At 45.2% G+C, this 21,766-nt stretch overlaps 1 protein-coding gene across 1 annotated transcript in view; it reads right to left on the reverse strand.

Annotated features, from left to right (window-relative positions):
• Positions 1-19,020, reverse strand: part of CREB1 (cAMP responsive element binding protein 1) — a 55,773-nt gene extending 36,753 nt beyond the window's left edge. Inside the window, exon 1 of the mRNA XM_050916199.1 lies at positions 18,800-19,020. The gene's annotated coding sequence lies outside the window, so the exon portion shown is untranslated. The remainder of the gene's footprint in view (positions 1-18,799) is intronic.
• Between the last annotated feature and the right edge of the window lie 2,746 nt (positions 19,021-21,766).

Below are 21,766 nucleotides of genomic sequence, written 5' to 3' on the forward strand. Positions count from 1 at the left end.
ACCGGTACATGAGGGCACTGCCACCAGATCTCCGCAAATGGGTAGGCCAGAATGATCCACTCAGCTATGACGAGATGATCACGCTGGTAGAAAGACACATGACAGCCAGAGAATTGACCCAACTACCCAAGGAAAGCCCCTTTTGTAGCAAACATCCAACCCCAGCCCTGGAAGTTGGGGCAGCCAAACCTCTGGGGAGTCCTAGGTGGACGAAGAGGGGGGCAGAAAACCAGCAGAGACTCCAGAAGGAAGGGATTGGCCTGAGTGGGGGGAACCCTGGGACTAAACCCCCTAGCCCACATGATAGGGGAATGATTAGAAACAATTATAGATGTTATGCATGTGGGGAGTGGGGACACACAGCAGCACAGTGTCCCAGCACCGAAGAGCCTATGCAATGCAACTTGGGGGATTGGGAGGTCCCATGCACCCTTATTCACCTTGCGGGCGTCGCATTAGCCCCGCATAACTACACCAGGCCGGTGAAGGTAAATGGAGCAGAGACTACAGTACTTGTGGACTCAGGGAGTGCTATCACCCTTATATTGGGTAAGCTGGTAAAAAGTAGGCAGCTGCTGCAAGCCAAACACGTATCAGTGACGTGTGTGCATGGGGCCATAAGCCATTACCCCACCATCCCAGTGGAGATAGAGGTTCAGGGGAACCTCATTAAGGTGACAGTGGGCGTAGTTCCTAAACTCCCATATCCTGTAGTTATTGGGAGGGACTATCCAGGGTTTGATAAGTTACTCCCCCCCGGAGAGGCTGGAGGGAGGTGGAGACCCTGTTGGCAGTGACTCATCATTGAGGGAATGTCAATGTCAACCCCCAATGTTTTCTGAGTTTTCTCAGGATCTATTCTCAGCCCCCCAAAAGGCCTGGAAGACGAGAAAAAGAAAGGAAGGCCACGAAGGCTTTGGAAACCCGGATCCTGACCCAGTAGGCAGACGGACACGAGCAGCCATCAGAGAAACTACCAACACAGAAGGTGAGCCGGAGGCTGGCCCCAGCCTTGATGGCGACGAGCCGTTGGAAAAAGCAGAAGTCGGCCCCTGGGAGCTCAGGCAGGTTAGTCCTGGGAGAGAGACTTTCGGACGGGACCAGGCAGAGGACTCTAGATATGATAACATCAGGAAAGAGGTGGCTGAGATAGATGGGATACCAGTGGAGGGGAAGGTCCGAGGTCCAGGACCCTACATTATAGTGAAGAAAGATCTCCTGTACTGTACGGTGCAAATGCAGGAGCAGGAGATACATCAACTTCTGGTGCCACGAAAGCATCAAAAAGCCATATTGAACCTCACCCACAGTCACCTGTTTGGAGGACACTTAGGAGTAGAGAAAACCCAGGCCAGGATCCTGCGGAGGTTCTTCTGGCCAGGAGTACATGAAGATGTCAGGCGATATTGCACCTCTTGTCCAGGGCGTCAGCTACATAGCCCTCGCCTACACTTACGGGCCCCTTTGATACCTCTTCCAATAATAGAGGTACCATTTGAACGCACAGCCATGGATCTGATTGGGCCCCTAGAGAAGACAGCTCGGGGCCACCAACATGTGCTGGTTGTATTAGACTATGCAACCCGATACCCGGAAGCCATCCCCCTACGCAACACAGCTTCCAAGACAATAGCTAAGGAGCTAGTACAGATCTTTTCCCGGGTTGGGCTACCCAAGGAGATACTGACTGATCAAGGGACACCTTTCGTATCCAAGTTGATGAAAGCTCTCTGTTCATTGCTCCAAGTACAAGCCCTACGGACCTCTGTATACCACCCACAAACAGACTGTCTTGTAGAAAGTTTCAATAGGACCCTCAAGGCCATGATCAGGAAAGTGGTGAGCTGGGATGGGAAAGACTGGGATACTCTATTGCCTTACCTTATGTTCGCCATCTGGGAAGTTACACAAGCCTCCACAGATTTCTCTCCATTCGAACTACTATATGGGCGCCACCCCCGAGGCATATTGGATATAGCCAGAGAAGCCTGGGAAGAGGAGCCAAATCCCAGAAAGAACATAGTCAAGCATGTACTACAGATGAGGGATCGGATTGCCAGAGTTACACCCATTGTACGGGAACACTTGGAGAAGCACAGGAGACCCAACTGACCCATTATAACCACCAAGCAAAGCTTCGACGGTTCCAACCAGGGGATCGAGTAATGGTCCCGGTGCCCACAGAAAGCAAGCTGTTGGCCCAGTGGCAGGGACCCTATGAAGTGACTGAAGCCACGGGAGAGGTAAACTATAAAGTGCGGCAGCCAGGCCGCAGGAAACCTGAGCAAATTTACCACATCAATCTTCTAAAACTTTGGCATGATCGAGAGGCATGCTTAGTCACCCAGGAGACCCTTCCCCAGGAGGATAACTTACATGAGCAAGTGAAGATATCACCCGACTTGACGCCAATCCAAAAACTCGAGGCAGCCGACATGACTAATTGCAACCGAGATGTGTTCTCTACAAAACCGGGGGGTGGACGACTGAGACCTATCACCGTATCCACACGATCCCCGGAGCCACAGTAACACTGAGACCCTACCGAATCCCAGCAGCCAAAAGAGAAGAAATCAAGGCCGAAGTAAAGAAAATGTTAGAATTAGGCATTATTGAAGAATCCTACAGTCAGTGGTGCAGTCCAGTCATTCTAGTGCCCAAACCTGATGGTACCACAAGATTCTGTAATGACTCGCTGACTGAATGAAGTATCCTAATTTGATGCATACCCCATACCACGCATCGACGAACTGGTTGACCGACTGGGTAGTGCCCGATTCTTGACTACACTGGATCTGACAAAAGGGTATTGGCAGATTCCCCTGACCAAAGAAGCTAAAGAAAAAACAGCGTTCTCCACCCCCGACAGGCTATTCCAGTACACTGTCCTCCCTTTTGGGTTACATGGGGCCCTAGCCACATTCCAGCACCTCATGGATAAGCCGCTGCGCCCCCATACTAGTTATGCAGCTGCATACCTAGATGATGTCATCATCCATATGCCAGACTGGGGAACCCACCTGGAGAAAGTTGAGGCCGTACTACGCACCTTATGGCGGGCTGGCCTCACCGCTAATCCTGCTAAATGTGCCATAGGACTAGCAGAGGCTTGGTACCTGGGATATACTGTAGGAAGGGGTATAGTGAAGCCCCAAACTAATAAGCTAGAGGCGATTCAAAACTGGCCCCAGCCGACCCGAAAGAAGCAGGTCCCTGCATTCCTAGGCATGGCAGGCTACTACCGACGTTTTATTCCCCACTTCGCCAGTAGGGCAAGTCCTCTAACGGACTTGGTAAAAGCCCGAGGTCCAGATATGGTGAAGTGGACCGACGCAGCAGAGGGGGCATTTTTAGACCTTCGGACAGCCCTCTGTAATGACCCCATACTCATAGCCCCGGACTTTACCAAGGAATTTATTTTACAGACAGATGCTTCTGAGGTGGGGTTGAGGGCAGCTCTGTCACAAATGATTGGAGAAGAACACCCGATCCTCTACCTAAGCAGAAAGCTGCTCCCAAGAGAACAGAAGTATGCAGTAGTCGAGAGAGAATGCCTTGCTGTCAAATGAGCTATGGAGACACTGCGTTATTACCTCTTAGGCCGGCGATTTACTCTTGTGACGGACCATGCAGCCCTCCAGTGGATGCAGAGAAATAAGGAAAAGAATGCAAGGGTCACCAGGTGATTCTAATCTCTCCAACCATTCCAGTTTTGCATATGGCACAGGGCTGGATGCCACCACGGCAACGCTGATGGTCTTTCACGAGCACACTGACTGGCGTCTCAAGTTGCCCAACCCTATGGTGTTGAGCGGGGGGGGCGGGGGGGGAGGCCGCGGGATATGTGATGGGGCAAGGCCAGGTGGCTACAGTAAAGTACTGAGGAACAGGTATGTTAGCCCCAGGCTAAACAAATCCCTAGGACCATGGTGACCAAATGGCAGTTGCTCCAGGTTAATCAAGGCACCTGGGGCCAATTAAGATCTTTCTAGAAGGCAGTGGAGATAGCTACATTGATTAGAACACCTGCAGCCAATCAAGGCAGGCTAATCAGGGCACCTGGGTTTAAAAATGAGCTCACTCCAGTCAGGTGGGGAGGAGCCAGAGGAGAGGAAGCACGTGTGAGGAGCTGGGAGCAAGAGGCACACGGAGCTGAGAGTGAGAGGGTGTGCTACTGGAGGATTGAGGAATTATCAGACAATCAAGCATTATCAGACACCAGGAGGAAGGTCCTGTGGTGAGGATAAAGAAGGTGTTTGGAGGAGGCCATAGGGAAGTAGCCCAGGGAGTTGCAACAGCTGCATGACAGCTACAGGAGGCACTATAGACAGCTGCAATCCACCGGGCCCTGGGCTGGAACCCGGAGTAGAGGGCGGGCCCAGGTTCCCCCCAAACCTCGCAACTCCTGATCAGACACAGGAGGAGTTGACCCAGACTGTGGGTTCCACCAGAGGGGAAGATCACTGAGGTGAGCAAATCCGCCAATAAGCGCAGGACCCACCAAGGTAAAGGAGGAACTTTGTCACAGTATCTATTTGCACACTGAGCCAAATGTTAATCAAGAGACTGCAAAATCCTCAGGAGATAAACGGCAGGAGGAGATCCTGTTTATGAGTATAGACAATGGATTGTTGGGGTATAATGCTGGCTGTAAAAAGGCTAGAAGGACTTTGGGTGAACATTGCTCTGTAAGATATGAAAGTATCTAGATAAGTAAGTGTAGTGGTAGAATGTTTGTTATGATTTTATTTTATATGTAACCATTTGTTTCCAATATTTCTACTTGCTATTACATGAATCTCTCTACTTTTTTAAATAAATGCAGACATGTCAATAGTGAAAACAAGAATAAGTGCTGTGTGTTAAGTGAAGTGGTGATCTGAAGTGAAATCGGTAAGCTGGGGTATACTATTTCTTTAGAGGCAACAAATCTGTGAATACTGCGAATGTTCAATTGACCAGAGGCTGGATGCTCCAGAGACATGATCGGAGGGCTCTGGGGGTGCTTATCACTAGCTTGTAGAGAAAGCAAGGTCTGCATGGGCCTAGAGGGGAGTGCTTGTGTTGCCTGAGGAGTCAGGGTGCTGACCCACGGCAGCTACAGAGGAGGCTCTCTAATGCTAAGGGCAGGTGACAGCAAGGTGCATCACAACCCTGAGTACCCCTGGGCATCACTGTATTTAACTCAAATACCCGATTTCTAACTGTTTAAGATTCTATACCCTGTCCCTTCAACTAAGAACTGAAAAAGCTTTTATTCCAGTTCTTTAGATCCTCCAAAGAGGCTATCAGCAGAAAAAAGGAGGACCAAACTTAATATTTGAGGTGGATGTTTAAAAAAGCCACCACAAAAAAGATTCCTTCTACCATCCAAAATATTACCTAACAGAAACAGAACCAAAATAGAAAAAGGCACAACCTCTACTCTCTTTTAAAAAATTATTTTAGAAGTCACCTTTAATTCATGAATATGATTTACTGCTTCCAGCTGGATGCACACAGATAGGACACTAAAAGAAAAATTAGTTTGTTTGCTTTTATTTGAAATTTTGATATGTTCCAGGATATGAAATACAGTCAGAATATTACTAGTAAATATCTTTGATAAGTATGCAAACAAAAAGAATAAAAACAAAACAACCTCCTCCCCACACACCTACATGTGCTGCAACTATACAAGCAATAAAGATTCTGAAGGCTAAATTTTGCCCTAGAAAGTATGTGACCAACTCCCATGGACTTCAATAAGCATACCGCACACATTATTAAGTACAAATCTTATGTGGTCTGTTCACTTCTGTATTCCACTTGTATTTCACTGCAGCTTAGTATCTTTCCTTTTTATTTATTTACTTTTTAAAAAACATTAAAAGTACCTTATTTTTAACCCCACTGAGTTTTTTGTGGCTCTCTTTAATAGTACACACAAAATTTTCCTCTGACAAAAATGAAATGTCAATCACACCTTTTAACTTGGTGCTGATATCAAAGATCAAAATAATGAAGCTACTATAATTCAGAAAGTTGCACTCTTGCTCACTGTAGCAGCACAATAGCCCACTAACCTGACTGATCACTATACTTCGGCCAGTGTGACTTAAACACCAAAGTTTTTAACTCCATGTAAAGTGTACGTGTCAGGTTATTTTTTGATGGCAGAATCTGGGAGCTGATGCTCCTACTGTATGCTAAGACACCTACCTCTTCTACAAAACAAGTTCTTGACAAAAGCAGCAAAGAATCCTGTGGCACCTTATAGACTAACAGACGTTTTGGAGCATGAGCTTTCGTGGGTGAATACCCACTTCCTCAGTTCTTGACAGGTAGTGTAGGCCTGGTGAACTAGCAGTCATGCTCAGAAATATTCTGTTCGCTCAGTCATGCTCAGAAATATTCTTGTAACACTGTCACTTGAGTCCAGCATTAAATTACAAACCAGTTTCCATTTTGATTGGCAGTTAAAAAAACATAGCTACAATCACATCAGTATTAAGACATATGGCGTTTGGTTTATGATCTCAAATGGAGGCCCCTATTCCGCTGCTCTCAAATACTGCAGCTCCCTATGTAACGGGGTACAACACAGTGATTCTCTTCTCTTTTGCTATTTAATAGCAGGTGAAATGTTTTGGGGAATCTCCTTCAGTGGCAGGAGGCTCGGAATGTTAGCATCTGATGGGCCTTTGGCTGAAAGAGCGAGGTAGTGCAGAGAAACAGAGAGAAGAGCTAATTCTGAAAGCAGACCCCTTGAGAGGAAGTGAGAGAGCAAAGCGAACAGAAAGCAGGGTAATGTCTGTGTGAACAGTGAGAAAAATGAGAGAGACAGGAAATGAAGATGCCAAGAGACCCAGGAAAGAAGCAAAGGCAGATTAAGCGCCACTTGAAGAGGCAAACATGTATCCATTTCTCACTGTGTGGAGTTTATCAGGATTTGGAATTGATGGCAGACCTAATATTTTCATTTAAATAGAATATTTATTTTTTCCCCCAAGTATATTCTAATCTCTGAAGACCTCATCCAGTTAGACCTACAGTCACCACTTCAGGAAAAAGTGAGATGAACGGATTTAAGGATCTTGATCCATGTGCCATATTGGCTTCATACATACCAGTTCACGGGGTGAGGGTCAGTGCATATATAACTGATCCACCAGCTCCAGAAGCTACGGTAGTCCTGAACCTCCGTGGCCTGGTGGTGGTGGTGGGTTCCTCCTTTACGGAGAAGTTTGCACATATCCCAGTCACTTAGGCTGCATGTTGAGTGTATGATTTTCTATAAGGCAATAACTAGTTACTGCCGAGAAGTGGGTAGTGAAGGGTATATTAGTAATACCAGGAAACTTGGTTTAAACAACCAGCTGGGGGAGCAAAGGCTGGTTGCTTAACAGAGGTGGTCTCCTAAGAAAGTGAAGTAGAATTGTACTCATATTTGGGGGATACTTTGCAGCTGATTTAAGATATCAGGCTGTCTAATAAAGATAATCTATTGCGCAGACTTTGTTTTCTCTCTGCAGCGCAAAGATTCACAGACTGATCATTCAGTCCCTCACATACTGGTTAAATTAACAAAGTCAAAGTTACTCTGAAATTTTAATTTCCTTTAAAAAACTGATATCTAAGTTTCCTGTTGCAGCTTTCTCTAAACTACTTCCCTCTGAAAAAGTCAGTAGCTCAAAACTTCTCTGCAGGCACAGAACACTAAATTAGACCGGCAGTAATCTACTAAACCTGAATGCCGCACGTCCATGCGCAAGTGGCAATCTTGCAGTTATACTAAGAGCAAGGAAATTGCCTCAGTACAGGTGCTTCCTTATCTGATTTATATGGTTACTCTTAGAGGATCTGTATAATGTATACATATGTATGAAGGCTACAAAAGCAGGTATCAGAAAAAAACACTACACATTGTATTAGATACAGTGCCATTATTTGTAGTCTTTCAAGCCAAACTAATTTGTTTATGGACTGTGGGTTAACATTACAGTGTGAACACAAGCTGCAATCCTTACACAGATCAAGGTATCCCATTTTAGGATTGGATTGATGGCCCAGAGAGATCACAATCAGAATGAAAGTGCCATCCTGATCTATTATGTTCGTAAGGTTATGTTTTGAAATAAAATACTAGTGAAAATCCCCAATATTCTGGAACTAAATAGATTCCAGATAATAAAACATGTCTTCTCTCCCTACCTATAACACTGGGTGGTAACTCTGAGTAGCTAAAAATTGTTATTCAGTCACAAAAAAGTAAATGATAAATTAGTCTCAGTGCTTGATTTCTATTATCCAGACCAAGCCTTTCCTTTCTATGTTGGGGTGGATTTGAATGCTAAGACCATCTGAGCATGAAGCAAAACACTGGAACTTGAAAAATCTACTGCTGAAGCTCCAAAGTGGTAAAACCAACATTTACAGTCAGAATGATTTTGTATTATAAAGACTGGCAATTGAGTCAAGACGTTCAGTGCAAGAATGTCAAGTTTTAGATGTGATCAACAGAATTACTAAATTCTATATACTATGTAACAGAATGTCAGACAACTACTCTTTCTCTATGCTCAAATTTTACAAGTTGATCAGAAGTGACAACTTCATTTTGAATGTATCTGACCCACTTTAGAATCTAGAGCACTAAAGTAAGCACTATTGTAAGTCAGGTTGTACAAAATCATTGCTTCCTGTATTAACTGGAGCTTTTACAGGCACAGATTGTTTAAAAAAAACCAAAAAACATGTTTCATTATGTTTGATGTTTGGAATACACACGATAGTTAAAATATTCAACCCCAAATGTATGAATAAGAGGTTATGTCACATGATGAACACTGACAAGACTTGTGTTTTAAAATCTGTTTAATGAGTTCATAAGGAGAAAAAAAACCAAAGTGGACATGTCTACTGATTTTTTTCTACTAGTTTATTAATGGATTACTATGTGAAGTGATCATCTGGAAGCAAGATGGCTAGAAATAACAGAGGCCAAAAGTTTGTAGTGAATTAAGAACAGGAGTCAATATCTATGAATTCAATGTCTGGAGTGTTATTGTTTTAAAGTTTTACTTGCTCCATTATGCACAAAATAAATCTTTAGAAGCTATGTGCACTCAAGGTCACCCCTTAAATTTTGAGACACTTACAAATAATATTGTACACACACACACCCCATTCTCTACAACTACTTTTGTCTTTCAGGCTCCACTAATTTTGAAACAAAATTCTCAGTCATCTTCCTTTAATTGAACTCCCCCATTTATCTCAACGTCACTACTCTTGTTGACTGTTTCTTAAGCGATACAAGGAGACTTGACTCTATACTCATTGTCCTAATGTACTAAAACAATGTAACTTGTAAGCCACTTTTGGCAGCACCCCCAAAAAAGCCCTAAACCTAAATTTCCTAAATTTAAGCCTTAAAAAAAATAAAAATAAAAATCACTCCGTGAATAGTTTTTCCATGTATTTTTAATCAGTCTGACCATTGTAGGAAGGCATTCTCAAAAGAGGGTCTTGCAATATGCCTTATGGGTGGTCACAGTCTGGATTACTTTGACCTCCACACTCAAACCTCCCCAAGCTAGAACACTAATACTTCATCTTGAATTTCAAGAACTGCATTGCTCCAGAGCAGTATAGCTGTCTTGCTAGGTACAGGATGGAGATGTGGTTCTGAGGTATTGATGACTTTGAAAATCAGGACTAAGATCTTGAACTGGCAATGGAATCAGACTGGGAGCCAGGAGAAGGAGTGGAACACATGGGTGAGGTACCTGCAGCAGCTTGTCCTGTTGAGGTAGTGGGAATCCTCGTCCTGCACAAAACTGGAGTCTCTGCTTTGCTTCCAAGGTCAGCCCTGGTACAGTACGTTACAGTGATCCAATGTGGAGATAACAAATGCATGGATAAGTGTGCCCAGATCCAGAAAGAACTGGAGTTTCTTAACCAGCTACAGATGAAAAGTGTTTTTTTATTTTCCTGTGCTGATGCTATTTTATCTTTTAGTCAAACATGACTTTGATGGAAAAGGAGGACAATGTCCAGCTTAGTTCTTAAATGTATTTCCCTGCTTCCAACAGTATCACTTCTGTCTTGGTTGGACTGAGTTTGATATTTATTTCATGTACACATTGGCACATGCTTGTGATGCTGTTAGTTGCCTTGGTGTAAAAGAAAACAGACAGGTAGGTGTCAGTGGCACACCATTGGCACCAGTGCCCCAGATGTCTTACCATCTCCGTTAAGTAGTCATGTAGATACTGAAGAGGAGGGGAAACAGGATGGATCCTCAAGGGACCTCACAGGGCAAGGCCTTTGGGATGAAAAGCATCACTACTCTCTGTCCCCTGTTGGAGAGGAATGATTTGAGCCACTGTAGTTCTGCTCTGTCTACTCTAGTTATGTTATGAATGTGAGTGGAAAAGGAGCACACCATGCTTGGCTGGAGCCAAAACTACAGGCATATCAAACAGTATGTGCATTAAGATTAAGTCTCTCTCCATTTCCAGGAGGAGATCATCTTTTAGTGTACCTGATTGCAATGTATCCAGTATGTTGACAGAATCACGAGATAAAATAGTGACAATCAAGCTCTATCAATGATTTTGCCTAAGCCTGGGAGTTTGGAGATGGGATGGTAACTGGAAAGGTTTGCTGAGTTCAGTGCAGGCTTTTGGGGGATTGCATAGGCAATTACATTTTTCTTACAGTAGCTTCTCTGAAAAAAGTGTGGATTATTTATTAGCAATGGGCAATTTTGTTCTCTGGCTTTCACCAACCAGAAGAAATGTGAACTGCTCTGCAATGCACCTTAATCCTAACTGGCAACATTCTTGCTAATCCAGTTTCAGGTACAATTCTTACATAAAAAAAAAAAAAAAAAAGAGAAAGAGAGGCCAAACTGCATATCGTTTGAGATAAGGACAGAACGAAGGCCAAATTCACCACTGTCCTGCAGAGTAGGAAGCATCATCAGTGAGTTCTAAGGGGCAGTGTCCCCTGAAAAATATACTTCCTGCCTTGCTCCAGCAGCTGAAAGAGACTGCTCAGATCCCTACCAAGATGCTGCCCCTGGACTCTGTTTGGAGGTTTCACATTTCATATTATTTATATCGTTATTATCATAGCACCTATAAGGTTCGGATGAAGGAACATGACATTTTGGAGTTCTTACTTTCACCTGTCTACCTGGAAAAAGGGGGACCCAAGGTGTTCTCTCACCTTGCCTCTTGCAAGGATCCCTTCCTTGCCCCTCTCCCCCCAACCTATGACTTTTGATAAAGGATAGCTATGTTCCCCCCCATACATGTGCACGCTTCTGAAAGGGGGAACGTCTCCCCTAGGTCACCCACATACTTTGGCCAGTCACAGCTTTCACAGCTTCAGTATGGACAAGTTTACATGACTTTGGTCACTGTGGACAGAAGCAGTTATAGTAATCAGTCTTTGGTTCTTGCATCTGCCTATACTTGGAATCTGCATTTGTTATTTCCATCTACTGGAGTCACTCTGTGAGAATGAAGCAAAAGGGAAAAGACCCTTCCTATCCTGTTCCCCTGCAGGAGTTTTTAGAACAGCAAGAGAGAAACAGCCATGGCTGTGATCAGCTTCACAGAGCGTGACCAGAATCCTGTTGTTTTCAAGGTACTGGTTTTATAGTCTCTTTAGAGGAAGTTCTCTACATCCCACTAGGGTCTGGATTTTTTTAAGCCCCGCTTACATCTCCTACTGCACTTTGTGGAGAGCACACACAAATACATTTGAGGGTACTACCAGTGAAGCAGAGCCACAGGAAGAGTTTAGCAGAATAGGGACCAATTCTGGCAAATCATGCTTTTTTTTTTTTTGACTGTTCAAGGGGGCTTCGAAGGAAACCCATATCGGAAGAAGGTTATCATATTCAAGCTCTGATCAGATGTGCTGGTGGGTCTGTTTGCAGAACGGAATGATGGTCTATTCTCTGCTGCTATTGAGATGCCAAGCAGAAGGTTTAGAGCAGTAACATAACAGAAGAAGAGATGTAATCAAAGTGCCAGAAGGTCCTGGGAAATTCTATTGCAGCTAGAGCAGGAGTGGGCAAGCTTTTCGGCCTGAAGGTCACATCAGGTTTCCAAAATTATATAGAGGGCCAGTTAGGGGAGGCTGTGCCACCCCAAACAGCCCAGTGTGGCCCGCCCCCCATCCAACTCCTACTGCTTCTCACCCCCTAAAGCCCCACCCAGACTCCTGCCCCATCCAACCCCCCCATTTCCCTGTCCCGACGGCACCCCGCCACCCCATCCAAACCCCCTCTCCTTCTTGATGCCATCCCCCCGACCCCTGCTATCATTCAAAGCCCCTGTTCCCCACCCTCTGACCGCCCTGACCCCTATCTACACCCCCATCCCCTAAGCTCCACCTTGAACTCTCCAGGCCTCTATCCAACCTCCCCATTCCCTGCCCCCTTACTGCGCTGCCTGGAGCACCGGTGGCTTGCAGTACTACAGCCGTGCTGCCTAGAGCAGCAGGACAGGTAGCCGTGCCGCCCAGCTGGATCCAGCCACGCCACCACGCAGCACAGAGCTCAGAGCACAGAGCACTGGGTCAGGCTGCAGCTCTGCAGCTGCACTGCCCAGCGAGACCTCACAGTCCTGCTGCCCCAAGCATTGCGCTGGTGGCCCAGTGAGCTGAGGCTGCGGGGGAGGAGACTAGCCTCCCGGGCCAGGAGCCGGGCAGGAGGGTCCTCCCATGGGCTGTAGTTTGCCTACCTCTGAGCTAGAGAGAGCATTTAGAAAATTACAATAACAGAAAGCTCAAGAAATGGGCAGTGAGGTTGAAAAATTAACAAGATGAATAATAAAGCATGATTAAGGAAGGAAACAGAGCTGAGAAAGGATAACATATAAGGTAAAAAGTGTCCCGGAAAGACAGTGAAATAATGAATGTGACAAGATAAGTGTGCGATTGTGAAACATTTGAAGCTGCTGCATCACATTTTAATTTATATTGCACATATAAAAAAATTCAAATTTACATAAACCACTCAGCACTGCAGCCACAAGAATAAGTCCATATCATCCATCCTTAGCTATATATGCATCCATAATTTTAATATTTAAGTCTGTCTGGAAGCTAGTAAGTAAATTTCAGATTGGGTTCTTGGTTGTCCCAGGCTACTGGACAATAGGATTTTTTCCCTCTAGTCTGTCTGTTCTTGAAAGGATGACCCTCAGGAATAGAAAGGGTCTGTCTACAGAGCAATCCTGGGCACTTTCTCCCTTCAAAAAAAATACCCTGCCTAACCCAAGGGAATGAGGGACAAAACTATCCTCAACCTAATATGCTATCACTCAAATAATACTTAATAAGGATTAGAGATTTATATGGTTAGTCACATAAAACAGTATGAAAATGTACATAAAGGGCATAAATGCTTATGCTTCAGGGCATCAGCCAACCACCTCTAGAGCAGAGTAACAAAAGTCCATGATCAGGTTTCTAGCACCTTCCTCTAAAGCAGCTGATGCTGAGTACTGTTGGAGGCAGTACTTCAGAACAGACATAAGACCATAAGAATGGCCAAACTAGGCAAAGACCAATGGCCCATCTATCCCAATATCTTATCTTCCAACAGTAGCCAATGCCAGATGCTTCAAAGTAAACAACAGAACAGGGCAATTATCAAGTAATCCATCCAGTCCCAGCATATGGCAGTGAGAGGCTTAGGGACACCCAGAGCATGGGGTTGCATCCCTGACCATCTTGGCTAATTGCCATTGATGGACCCACCCTCCAGGAACTTATATAGAGTTCTTTTTTAAACCCAGTTATCCTTCTGACCTTCACAACATCCCCTGGCAATGAGTGCCACTGGTTGACTGTGCGTTGTGTGAAGATGTACTTCCTTTTGTTTTAAATCTGCTGCCTATTAATTCCATTGGTTCTTGTGTTATGCAAAGGGGAAAATAACACCTCCATATTCACTTTTTCTACACCATTCATGATTTTATACACCTCTATCTTATCCCCACTTAGTCATCTCTTTTCCAGCCTAAACAGTCCCAGTCTTGTTAATCTCTCCTCATAAAGAAGTTGTTACATTCTCTTAATTGTTTCTGTTGCCCGTCCCTGTACCTTTTCCATTCCTAATGATCTTTCCTGAGACAGGACTTCCAGAACCGCATGCAGCAGTCCACGTGTGGGCATGCCGTAGATTTATATAATGGCCTTATGAAATTGTCTTATCTTTCCTAAAGGTTCCTAACATTGCTAGCTTTTTTAGCTGTCAGACCATGAGTATGATACTACTAGGGCCAGGCCACTAGTATGATCCAGAATGGCAATTCCTATGTATTTAGCACTATTTTAGCACCACTCAGCCAAGGATCACAAAATGCGTAACAACCAACCACCCCTGGAATACTCTGGTGAGATAGGTAGGTATGTCCATTTACAAAGGGGGAAATGGATGCACAATAATTAGGATTTGCGTAAGGTTATGCATGAGTCATTGAGTCAGCCACAGTAGCAAGATAATGCTAAGAGCTGTATTTTAACAGCTAAATATGCTTCCTCCAATGTTCTTATCCTCGCCTATCAGGAGACTTCCGCAATTTGTTTAATTCTCCTAGATGGGTAGTGTATCAGGGAAAACAGAGGGAATAGGAAACTGAGGAAATCCTTGTCTATTTCAAACAACTGCTTTTGCCAACATCAGGGAGACAGCAGCATGGGAATGTGCATTCCTGCTCTTCTTCTTAAAATATGCTGCACTTCTATGGTCTAAATGTAAAAGTGTGAAGTATTTACCAAATATTGGCAGTTGAACAGGGAAACAACTGGGAGAAGTGGAAGAGAAACACTCATCTCCAGGGAGTCTTCTCAACACTCAGATATAAGATTACAGATGTTCATAAACACTGACCACAGACAAGGTAGCTTGACATTTTACTTTAAGGATTCAGCTCCAGTGAGATAGCAATACAAATAATAAATAAAGTTTTAACACGCCAACTGTATCATAAACAACTTTACAAGATGTAGGAGTATGTAATATCAATGCTCAAATTTGGACAGTTTGCTGCATTTATATATATATATATATATATATATATAATTTAAAAAGATTGCCATTCTGTTCTTGATGTGCTCATACCTATCAATAAAAGACTCCAGCCAGGCCTGCTAGTTGCAAGGAAAGCACTGAAAATGGGAAGGTAGCGTGTAACTGATAAGTGATATCTACTTTATCTTTAAAAATGCCTAAGTAGGGCCTTACCTACATTAACAAAATTTGCAGCTACATAGTGATGTAAAGCTCTGCACTAGTGCAAGACAGGGCTTGTACTGATACTTCTTATTCCAGCAGAACAGTGATTTACTGCAGTAATTTGTGTCAGTGTGGCACATCTACAGTTGATGACTGTGGCAGCATAACACCACCAGTGCAAGTTTTGTTTTGCACATGGACCCTAGGATAATCTTAACGTCAATATTGGTAGTTATGTCACTGATGATTAAAGCAAGTAAGGAATAATCAGGTTCTGAAGGTCTACCCACTCATGTTAAGGATATCAGTACTTGGGAGATACCACTACCCTCGTCCCACACCCACTCTGACCTATGAAGCCAAAGCGGTGGTAGCACATAAGCCTCTCCACAGTGGAGCCAGAGTCCAACTGGGCAGCCAATACCCCATGGGCTGGCCTCTCCCCTCTGCTAGAAGTTCAGTCTCCTCCCTTCCCAGGAAAAGATTCCCACACAATCTAAAGAGGGCATTAAGTTTATTGACAAAAATATAGACACGTTCACAGCAAATTAATTTAAGCTTTAATATTTTGATGAGGGGAATGGTAAAATTCTTAAATAGGTATTTTGCAGGTTAGAAAGCAGTGATTTAGCATTTTCCTTCCTACCCTCAAATAGAACAGGTTTGGAAGGGATGAGAGGTAAGTCTCGCAGATGTGAAATAATAAGATGTAAGTATTTACTGTCATTTTACTTACACTTTTGTACTAAAAAACACAAAATCCACTTAACTAAGAATGAATTACACAAAACAAAAGCATGTTATATTTAATCACTGAATCACCAGCCCCCTGAAATCAATGGAAATGGTGCTATATCCGCCCTTCAGTTTCCTAAGATTTTCAAGCACTCCTCTACTGTCAAATTTATACTATTCAGTGCAGGAATCAGAAGTTGTTTGTGGCTTCCACTGAAAAGAGGCAAGAACCCAACATTTTTTGTGAATGATAAACTGTCTGAAAAAAATTAATTTTGAGATATCCCAGGTTTACAGTTGCTGTAATTTAAACATCCCAATCTTGCATTCTGATTGGTACAAATAGACCTGATTACAGGACTGAGGCCTAAAGCATCTCCAAAAAAAAACATAAAACCGGCTATACAGAAGGGGAATGAAGAGACTCAAGAGTATTTCAGAACAATTTTTTAATCACAATAAATCGATCAACACATGGTACTCTAACCTTTTAGACGCATCTCTTTGCAGGATTGGAAGGAGACACTCAATATTCCTACATAATTTCCAGCTTATATCTAAGAACCTCTAGAAAAAGTTGAAAATTGATTTTTTCCCCCTAATTGAAGAGTTTTATTTCTTTCACAGAGTTGATGGCTAGAGTTTTTCCAGAAACACTGGGTTGCTGGTGTGAGTTTATATATAAAAAAGGAAAAAGTTGTTTTGGAGGGAAAAGACAAAGTCACATGTACTTTATAAAAACAAACAAGAATTAAAAAAAAAAAAAGTTTTAAAACTACTTTAGGAATCACAAGGGCGCCAGAACCTTTGCAGAAGTGGGGGGACCAGGGAGCCATGCCCCTGCTCCCTTGGGGAGGCACAAAGCAGCACCAGGAGGAGCTGTGCTTCGTGAGGGGGGAGCTGATAAAGTGGGAGGGCCAGCCCCCCTCATCCCTCCCCCCTCCCCCACAGGTTCCAGCACCCTTGTATCACAACAGTCCTTAAAAAAAAAAAAATTGAAAACACTGTTCTTAAATTAGCTGCAGAGTATTTTAAAAGGTTACTGTACAAGAAGATGCAGAATCCTAAGGCTGAAGCAGGTGTACAACAGCAAGTGAAAAATCCCAGATTAAGAATTTCTAGTATGGACATTGAAGAGGAAGGAACAAAAATTGCAGTCACAATTATCAGAAAGTAGTATAAAATATCTAAAGATTTTTCAGAATTATGGGTAATATGGCAGAGATAGCAAATATTAACAGAAATACTGAGGAATAGTAGAGGTCCAATCCAACCAACTATCATTCTATCTGCAGAACTGCCACTGCAAGTTTCTTCAGTGGGAAGAGTGAGCACTGAATCAAAGCTAACTACAGTTATAGTGAAATTCATTTTTTTTAGTATTTTAAAGTATTAGCAACATTGTGTATCTTTCTACTACTACAAACAGAGATCTGTATCTTTATTATTTGCTCTGTGATATAAGCCTCTTCAGCGTTTCAACTGAACTTTCATGAAAAACAAGGTGGTGGTAGACTTTGGGAAAGTTTCTTCTTCAGGCCTTTCAGAACTGAATATTTGCATACCCTACTTTGAAAGAGGATCCCATCAAATCAAGTCTGGCCCAACACAAACTCTTAAAAAGTTTTTATTGGAGAAAAACTTCTTTAACAAGCTAAAACCACTACACGTGTTTTTATATAGTTTAATTACAGTTTCTTTAAGCAGATATTCCGAGACCTCACAGTGCAGCATACCAGTCAGAAAGTGAAATTGACTATAAACGAGTGAAACTAACTAGACTGTTCAGTATCCAAACTGAATGGAATAAGCATGAAGAGAAAAAGCTTTTAAAATTCAGCTTTAATCTAAGAGATTTTGTGCCATACGTGATCGAGTGTGTTCACAGTAACTGACCCGTAGAACTGAACTGTCTGCCCGCAGCCCTTGCAGGCTTCAAAAACACACCTTTCAAGAGTAAAATATCGCCCTACTCTCACATCTCGCATGTTGACGGGGGAAAGGGGAAGAGAACTGCTTCGGGGCCGGCCGGGCTGTGGGGGGAGGGGGAAAAGAGGGACGATCCGCTATGGGGCTGGTCAAGCTTGAGAGGGCCGGTGAAACCAGCCGGACTCTGAGGGGTGTAGGGGACCGATCCACGGCAGGGGCCGGGCAGCTCAGTGGGGGGCGAGGGGGAGTCCGTCCCGCGCTTTGGGAGGCGGGTGATCCAGTGCGGAGCCGGGCTGGGCTTTGGGGGGCAGCTGGAGGGCTGATCCGCGGCGGCGGCGGGGGGGGAAGGGGGAAGGGACCGGGCTCTGGCTGAGGGAGGACGATCCGTGGGGGCGGGCTGAGGGGACCCGCTGTCCCGGGGGGACGATCCGCGGCGAGGCCAGCGCGGGCTGTGGGGGGCACAAAGCTCTAGCGAGGCGCCACTTTCCTGACAGCGGCTCCTCCGAGCTGCGGCGCCCTGGTCCCGGCCGGCGCTCCCGCAGCAGGGCTCTCCGGAGGCGGGAAAGGAGCGATCCCTGCGGGGCCAGCCCTTCTCCCCCCGCGGCCAGGCGAAGGGACCGCAGCCGCCGCTGCTCCCCCTGCCCCCGCCGCGCCGAGCGCTGGCTGCAGCCACAGTGGCTGCGGGCCGGCTCCAGCCGCCATTACTCTTTGTTCGCCGCGCTCGGAGCGGGAGCGGCGGCGGCGGGGATGTTGCAGGGCTCGGCTCGGCTCCATCTTTAAAGCGGGGGCCCCTCCCGCTGGCGGTGCAGGCCGGGCCGCGTCCTGCGCCTGTTGCTCCCTGCGCCCCGCCGGCTCCATCCCCCCCTCGGCTGGGCGCCTTCCTCCTCTTACCGGTTACGGGCTGCTCCGTCACTGCTTTCGTTCGCGCCTAGGCTCTCGCCGCAGTTTTATTCTCTCCCCCACGTAACACACCGCGTCAAACTACACCTCCGCCGCGTCACTCACACACAAGGCTCTCCCAGCCCGGCGACAGGCAGGCAGCGGCCGACTGAGGAGAGCCAGCCAGGGAGCAAGCGCCGAGAGCGCCGCGGCCCCGCGCGGAAAACGCCGAGCTCTCACGGAGAAGGCCGAAGCCACACAACGCGCGGCGGCGCCCGAACGCAGCCGACCGGGGAGCACGGAAAAAGCCGAATCTCTCCGGAAAAGACCGAAGCGCCGACCTCTGTTCACGGCCACTCCCGAATAAACACGTTAAAGGCCGAACGGCCGACTGTGTTCACGGCAATGCCCGAATGGGTACGGAAAAAACCGAAGCTCAGGACGACTGGCACGAAAACTCACGCCGGAGCCCGAATACGTACGGACCCGGCCGAAGCGCGGGGCAGCCATCGGAAACTAACAGCAACCCCCGAAAGTGCACGGAAATGACCGAAGCTCAGGAGGAGAGCGTCGCTGGGAGTGGCCCCGAACGGAGAGCTCAGCTCTCCGGAAATGGCCGAAGTGCGGAGGAGAAGCACGGAAATTCCCGATTGGGGCTGGCGGAGTCTAACGCCTGCCTGAATAAAGAGCATAAGAACGGCTAGGCTGGATCAGGCCAAGGGTCCATCCAGTGCTTCTAGATCCTGGGAAATTTCCCGAAATCTGGGAATTTTTGAGTAAAATGTTTCCGCTGGGGAAATGGGAAATTTTCATTCAAAACCTAAATAATCCTGGGAAAAAAATCATAAAAAGTAAAAGACTTTCCAAATCTCAAAAAATCCTGGGAAGTTTTCATAAAAAGTAAAATATTTGCGCTTCTTTTAAGTTTCCCTCAAAATGCGTTCTTCGATTGGTGAATATTTGTCATGTGATTTTCATAATAGGGCTGTGCTGCTCTCCTGTTGGTGGTGCTTCAGTGTACTATAGCATGATGGCAGAAGTGAAGTGACAAGTGCACACATGTACTCACAACAAACCAACCTCAGCAACAGCTGGCTGAGGGTAATGAGATGGTTATCAAATTTACCTTCTGGGGGGAGGGATAGCTCAGTGGTTTGAGCATTGGTCTGCTAACCTCAGGGTTGTGAGTTCAATCCTTGAGGGGGCCATGTAGGGATCAGGCAAAAGCAGTACTTGATCCTGCAAGTGAAGGCAGGGGGCCACCCAGAGTGGGGGGCAAGTGGGGCAATTTGCCCTGGGCTCTGTAGGGCCCCTGGAGCAGCATCCTTCACTCACTCTAGGGGCCCTGGAAAACTCTTGCAGGGCCCAGGCCTCAAGAGTTTCTTCTGCTCTGGGTCTTCGGTGGCAGAGGGTCCTTCCACCCCAGGGCAGAAGGACTCCCCTGTCACCAAATTACCACCAAAGCAAGACCTTCCACCAAAGTGCAGGGTATTTGGCAGCAGAGCAGCCCCCGCTGCAGGTCTTCAGGCCACTTTGGCGGCAGGTTCCAGAGCAGAAGGATTCCCTACCACCAAAGCAGGGGCCCCCCACCACCAAAGACCCCAGGCCCCCTGAATCCTCTGGGCAGCCCTGGGCTGGACTCAATGACCTTTCAGGGTCATTTCCAGCTCTATGAGAGAGGTATATCTCCATATATTATTAAAGGTAAGGTTTCTTCCAATAATTAAATATATTGCAATACTTACTGATTATGATTAGTTTCTTGATCTGTCATTAAATCTCTAAAATTTTGTATTTCATGCTTGCAGAGCACAGAGAATGTGGACCAGAGCATTCGGCTGTTCATAAATTTGTAACAGCACCTTCCTCCAAGCAAATACTAAATATCTTCACCTACTGTGTTAGGTAATAATATATAATATGTTCCCTTCTTTGATTTAAATATAAATTGAAATATACATTATACTAATTATTGCATTCCATTATTTCAGAGATCTCTTTCCATTTTTTATCTAACGTAAAAAATGAATAAAGAGACTAGTAAGGCTGGTGAAAAGAGGAAGAGGACTGCAGGAGTAGACAAAGATCCATCCACGTCGAAACAAAAACAACGGGAGAGCACCGCCAACAGAGGATTGAGGACTCGGGGTGAACTTCCACCAAAAGAGAAGCCATCTACTTTCAAAAAAGCCTTTCAAGACTTGTGGCTTCAAGACTGGCTGCAGAAAGTAGAAAACAATAGTTTTTGAGCTTATTTCAAATGTGATGTAAAAATCCAGGCAGGTACTAGTGAGTTAGATAAGTATGCTAATGGTAAAAAAAACATAAACAAAAGGTTGAGACAGTATCTAATACAAAGAAAATTGAGGATATGTTTAATAAACAAGCTTGTGAAATTAAAAAAAGCACAAAAATTTGAAGAGCAAGTTAAAAATGCAGAGATTAGAATGGCCTGTTACTTTGCTGAACATGTCAATATTCAAGCTGTAGAACACTTGACTGAAGTAGCTAAAAAGTGTTTAACGGGTTAATTTGAAAAGGCAGCTTGGCCTAGAGATAAGGAGAAAGCTGCTTTGCGTTCAAGGACAAGAATCGACACAGACCATGCCATGCATAAAAAAACAACAAAGTTTAGAGGCTGCAGAGATGGGAAATGCAGAGGAAACAGCGAAAGGAGGAGCCGAGCTTCATGTCCCTGGAGCCCAGCGTGGTTTGGGGACGCTGAAGAAGCCACAGGCAGCCAGCCTGGACTGGAATGTCTGAAAGAGATACCGCAGAAGACCCAAGGGCGTGAAAGAGCAACCATCCCAAGAGCAGAAGCAAGTCGCAGATTGCACAGCATATCTCTGGACAAGCTTTATACAGGATAATCTCCCGTCCACCTCCCCCCACTTCTCTGGACGTTATACACAGACGTGGCCAGTCTGGATGTATGTGTGTGAGTATGAAAGTGGCTTAAAGCTTGGGGCATTAATGTTT

This window comes from Gopherus flavomarginatus, chromosome 10, assembly GCF_025201925.1.
Source record: "Gopherus flavomarginatus isolate rGopFla2 chromosome 10, rGopFla2.mat.asm, whole genome shotgun sequence".
Classification (NCBI taxonomy): domain Eukaryota; kingdom Metazoa; phylum Chordata; order Testudines; family Testudinidae; genus Gopherus; species Gopherus flavomarginatus.